The sequence below is a fragment of the Trichoplusia ni genome (genome assembly GCF_003590095.1).
Source record: "Trichoplusia ni isolate ovarian cell line Hi5 chromosome 23 unlocalized genomic scaffold, tn1 tig00003919_group22, whole genome shotgun sequence".
NCBI lineage: Eukaryota > Metazoa > Arthropoda > Insecta > Lepidoptera > Noctuidae > Trichoplusia > Trichoplusia ni.
The window spans coordinates 18,532-25,031 of NW_020799883.1; the positions used below are offsets into that span (position 1 = coordinate 18,532).

General features: G+C 36.7%; 1 pseudogene; it reads right to left on the bottom strand.

Moving 5' to 3' along the window:
* Positions 1–1,625: 1,625 nt before the first annotated feature.
* On the bottom strand, positions 1,626–6,223 carry LOC113506744 (annotated as a pseudogene).
* Between the last annotated feature and the right edge of the window lie 277 nt (positions 6,224–6,500).

Sequence of the window (6,500 nt, forward strand, 5' to 3'; positions counted from 1 at the left end):
TTGTATCATTATATTTTTATTATTGATCACAACATGTATGTTTAATTATGGAATTACGTACGTTATGCTCAGTCGGAGAGCGTGGCGGCCGCGCTTGATGTAAAGAGCACCTTTGCCTGTGAGCTGTGAGCCAGTAGATAGTCCGGAAATATCATAAGCCGCCTACGCGGCCGTTAGTGTATATTAAGATGCAAATTAAGAACGAATGTGCGTATTTAATTGGAAAAGATCTTAGGTACAATTGATATTTTATTATATTGTTAATTTAAATTTGGTATTGATATCGATCGAGAAGCAATGTTAGGAACTGGAATGAGCCGTGCGTGAGCGGCCAGAGTGCTGATAGTGATAAGTTAGCCAATAAGCTATAATGAAACCTAAATTACTCAGTAATCACTATTGCAAGTTTCGAATTGTTAAATCGTCTCTCCATAGCACGGTATGTTCTGAATCTGCTTTTTTATAATCCTCAAATCTGTGATCATCGCTAAATGTATAAGTGAAAATATTTTAGTTGAAACCCCACATACAGTATAAACTACGACTTATGTTATTATTATCTAAAGAATTCAAAATCATTCAATTTTTGTGTCAAATATAACGGGAAATTTGTTGTGGCGCCGATGCTTTTATATATTTGAACGTGAAAATTGTTATTTATTGAATTGTGTCCTTAATTTATTGAATTGAAAACTGGATATTTTGTTTATACACGAAAAAAACCACTGTAAAATCCGTGATATACATCATATAATATTATAATTGGAATTTTATTTTACTTACTACTACCCTTTGCCATTCAGAATCTACAAACTAGTTTACCTCAATAGGTATTCATATTTTGAAGACACGATTGAATGAGTGCACACAAATGATTATGTTGTTTGCAATTAAATAATAATACATCAAATCGTCCTCCATAATAAATAAGGTCTCACCAGCATCAGTTTGTTTATTATTTTCTATATAATTAACGCTGGAAGCTATCAAAGGAGCAGATCCTATTTGTTTTTATACGGATCTTACTCAATGTAACAGAAAGCTAAGTTGCGGCTCAATCAATTAAATTCTGCAGTAGAAATCGTAAGTTACGAGCATGACTAATAAAATTACAGGATGCCAGACCAACTACAATGAAATGTATCAATGTTGCGCAGTAATGAGGTTTTCATAAACGACGTTAACTCTCCAGTCTTGCCATTCACATCTCAAGAGAGCAGCTGCTCTTGTGCGCTCATTATGACATTTTGGACTAAAAAGTACAGTCAGTGACACACAAGTCATAAATTAAAAGTATAGAAACAAATATTTATTCGAGAAAGTTTGGGTCGGGACATGCACTATTACTATGCATCGTATTCAAATGTAGAAAAATCTTTGGTAACGGCATCCTATTCGAAATCTTAAGCGCCTGCGCTGATTCATCTATAAAGACGTTCAGGGCGGCAAGCCGGCGATGCTATGTTCAAGGTGGGGATCGAACCCGCAACACGTCAAACACAGTTATTATTGCGTAGATGTTGATACCTTCATCACTCTACATCCGTGGAGGAAAAACGTTAAAAAAATTGCGAGGATGTTCTCTCCTACATCAACAATGTTATAGATAAGTGAAATGCAACCAGTTTTTTTGATCGATTTAATATAATCATGACTAATTAAATTAGATTTATATTTACACATGGCCACTTGTTATAATACTTTTACTAATCCAGTATTTACTAACATAACAAAATCAAATTACTCATCGGTACATAAATAGAAATCAAATGATATTGATTTATTAATTAATATCTTAAACACGTTGCTTTAGTCGTGGAGATCGTCGTCTCGGAGATACGTGAACACCTTTGAGTGGAGTGTTTACCTTTCTGCAATCATTGCTAAGGGCTGGCAGGCGGGAAGTCTTCGGAGTGCATAAAGGTTTCTTCAATACTGGTATTTGTGGGGTTTTCATCAACATGGATTGAGGAGAAACGACAGTTTTAACAGGCGGCGTCGTTTTCCTCGCATTTCGCCAGCTATTCACGTCATCTTTACTAGGAACGTTCAAGCGATAGGATTTGGAGGGCACGCTCGACGGCAGTTCCACGTTTCTGTTAACCCTGACTGGAATACTTGGGGAAACGACGGTTTTGCACTTTAGGTTTAACGTGCGCCACACTTCTTTGTGGTTTGGTTTGTTGAGTACTAATCCTTGGCCTTCTGGCGAAACCGTTGTGAGCAGCTTTATCGTGTCGTTCTGAAGACTTATCAGAGCTCGACTCAAAGAGTTTAGCTTTAGCGAGAACGGCGCCAGCGTTCTGCCGTCGTAGCTTATTTACTGATGGTCTCCCAGAATGACTAGTTTTCTCCACTTCTCCAGTCTTATCCATAAAGAAAGCAGCGGCACTGCGCCATTTTTGATGTGACTGAGGACTCGGTTTACGATTTCTATGGGTAATGTTCTGGTAGCAAGCCGTCTCGGAATCATTTGATTTGGCGCTAGAATTGAAGGTGTTGTTCATTGAGGTTTCGGAAGTTGTGTTGTCCCAACTGTTGTTTACTGTAATATTGAGGATCTACGAGCAGGTATTCTGCTTACAAGTTTCTCTGTACTATAATCGTTCACACTCACTCGTTTCCGTAAGCGATACTTTTGACTTGCTGACGAAACGTTGTTTATCTCTGATGCAGACGCGTCCCATTCATCTGCGGGAGGTTTTTGAGACTCTAAATTTGATTTTGCAGCACTGCTCCTATCTCTACGATTCATACCCACGTATGGATAAAATCTATCATGTTGTGACTAGACTGCTGTGACTGGGAGGAAACATTCCAAGACTTATGTCTTACGATTTTCGTAATATTTTCTTTGGACCGTCGTCGTATTGAGCCGATTTTTCGCGCACTAGGCGACCGTATAATCTTGGCTTCTTCGTTTGGCCTTATTTTCAGTTCTTTGCTCAGTCTCCTTGCTAAGTGGTCCGAGGTGGGGCAGTGTAACATCGCAACTTCCTCTAATGTTTGTTCATAAACATTTTGTACTTGTTGTAGAGGCTGTACTCTCGGTATGACGTCAGTGAACTCTCTGGAGAGTCTGTTTTCGATGGCGGAGACTCTGCTCTTGATCTCTTCGTATTCTTGTTTAGAGATCCTCACATAATCTTTATCTGACTGCTTCATATCCGGAGACAGGTCAATAGTGTCGTGTGCGCTGAACAAATTTTCGGAGGAAGTTATCAAATCTTCACTGCTGAGGCTCGTTTCAGAGTTTTTATGTGAACTGAAGTCTCTGTTGATGATTGGAGTACTCCGTGCGTCCATTAGGCTAAGTCTTAAACGTTTTCTTTCTAGACCCCTGAAAGTATAACAATAGGTGTTGTAATTCCTAGCAAAAAATAAACCTCTCGACAAATGTACGACAATATTATAATAAAAGCTGTATGACTTACATTTTCATAGGTGTAAATGACAATTCTTTCTGGGGAAGTCCTTTAGTGATTTCTTTCCTGCAAAACGCAAAACAAATTGTTATTCACCTGCACTTACGTTATTTATTAAACAAATAGTATCTTCATTGAACTTACTTAGTTTTTGTAGAAAGACCCTCGTATGTATCGAACTTCCGTTTGGCTGCAGACTTTGCTCAGTACTGGAGTCTTGCCGTTTTCGTTTACTGTCGCCGGCGTATTAACACTACCTGACACCATCTGCGAAGGCCATTTAGTACTCCTGGAAAACATAAATAAACAATTATTTTTTTATCAAAACATGCAAATACTTTTTATGTTGTTAATATTGAGCCACTTTAGCATGAGTTACTCAGTCTATTCTATTTCAAAATATTTTTTCGTTGAGACTAAACCATCAAACGAAAAGATGAAAAAGTCCTAGTTACATGTATGTACATTGGGACTCTCAGTGCAACTGCTCACATTCAACGGCTGACACGATGTTGTAACGCTGCGCCGTCGAAATATTTGACTGCCTATGCTTTTATGGCTAAAGAACCGATTAAAACTTGGGAAACTTGAATAATAAGAAGATAGGTCTTCTCATTGCCATTACAACTCACTTTCTATCACAAATTAAATCAAGTAAACTTACTATTTAATGAGCCACTGCGCCTTTTCTTCTTCCTCCTTGCAAGATATCCATCGGAATCGTCGTCGAGCTGCGTCATTAGCTCTTCAGTCAGCTTCCCAATGTGTTGCGAGTTCTCAATGAACATCTAGTTTTAAGATAACAAAGACTTTAGGTTAATAAAGATAATGGAACAATGAACTGCAAGAGAGTTTCCGGCCCAACAGAGACAGAGATTGGACTCGAAATAACAAGTTACATAATTATACTCCCAAGGAATCATGACAAACAAAGAAGTTGAAAGTCATAACTACTTTTGTTTTGTGGGTTCAAAATGAAATACTCTTTAATAATCACACATGTACATCTCATTTGTATCTTGGATTGAATATTAAATTTTGAGTAAGTAATGTAAGTATAAATGCCTACTTTCATTGTCATCATCATCATCTCAGCCTATAGCTGTCCACTGCTGAACACATTAATCAAATAAATTAGTAGTCAGTAACTCATATATTATTCACCTTAACAAGTGCAACATGGTGCTCCAGTCGCTGTGCAGAGGCTGCAGCCGGCAACGGCATAATACTGGGAGCCATCACTATGGCCAGGTTTGATGAGTCCATCAAGTTGTCCTTATGTTTGGATGCTAAGAAGTTAAGTAACTGGGAAACAAAATAACAATCTGTTACTCCATTGTAAATACAGTAAATTTATTGTCAATAACAAATTCTTACATAAGGTAAAGGTATATTATAGAGCAATCTATACTAATCTATACTAATATATAAAGCTAAAGAGTGTGTTTGTTTGTTTGAACGTGCTAATCTCAGGAACTACTGGTCTAAATTGAAAAATTCTTTTTGTGTTGTATAGACCATTTATCGAGGAAGGCTTTAGGCTATGAACCATCACGCTGCGACTAATAGGAGCGAAGATACAATGGAAAATGTGAAAAAGACAGGGCAGGTATAAATCATAACTTATATCTTCTACCCACAGGGACGAAGTCGACAGGCAACAGCTAGTAATACAATAATTCCTTTATCATGATATAAATAGAATCATACACAGGAACACAACATGTTTTCCTTATTGAAACCAGCTTGAAATAAATATAACTAATGATATTTTTTTCTGCACAGATATTCAACTTCTACAATTAAAATTCTAATCTGAATAGCAAGTTCTTTTATTAATAAACTCACCTCCATGATATAATGTAACAGATGAACATGTAATACTGGTAGTAATAGTAATGTGTGGAGAATAGCTTTCAGAGCATCTTCACCCGCAGTCAGTTTACATCGTAACAATAAGTCTTGGACCTCCGCACTGATCAGAGGTTCTGGTAAACATCGTAGGTATAGCTTAAGTACACTTGCCACATCTATAGGATGGTGACCCTCTGATACACAACCTCCGGCATCTAATAGTCTCTGGAAAATTAATATAAAGATTTCAGAATAGAGTCAGTCATACTTGAACAAAGAATGGCAGTACATAAGAATGTAAAGAACACTGATATCTGGTTACCTTTAGGAACTATTTATAAAAGAGAGAGAATCCGCCTATTAAATTCTCATAAGTCATAGGCTAGCCGACATGACACTTTTGGAGGGAAACAATCCCCATCAATTTAAAAACAAAGGTTTATCATATTACCTGTGCATTTAATGCATTATCTTGAATTAACATTACCTTGATATCTTTTTGTCGGTTTTGAGAACCTGCTTTACGGAATAATCCTTCAACATGAGCGTTTGAACGGAGCACTGAGGACATCTCAGACACAACTAGAGGAACACTCAATGTACTGCCACAACATATAACACTGCACGATGGAACTTTTGCTAATGGTGCTCCGAATACTGTTTTATGATCCTAAAATAAAAACGAGTATAATTAATTGACAAATCATCACTTTTGTAGCCATTTCTAAAACAGGAAATGAGATTCCACCCACTTTTACACTTTTCATTATAATCTTTTTCAGACGATGTTTCAAGCCCGCCTTTTTCAGTTCCCCGACGATAATTGATTGCAGTTTTCCATGATTTATTCCGTCTGATATTAACATTTTGTTTATTTATATTTATTCTCTATTTCAGATTTCTACCGGAGTATGTTTCAAATCCGCCATCAGTAAATTCGTTAAATGTCGTTCCGTTTTTCTAGTTCGTGTCAAACATATCCAAACTTCAAAATCTCAAGTTCTCCATTTAGTTTATATTTTTATGATAAGGAAAAAAAAAGTATATAAATTTATTGAATTTTGATTCTCTTCAACAAAATGACTCTTAATTTAACTACAAAAATTTGTCTTCAGAAGCCAAGATGCATGTAATGGAACACAAAACGTTCTAAAACGATGGAAACGGTTTTGGAAAATCTTAAGTGGGTATATTTTTTTGTAAAGTAGAAAAAAATACTGG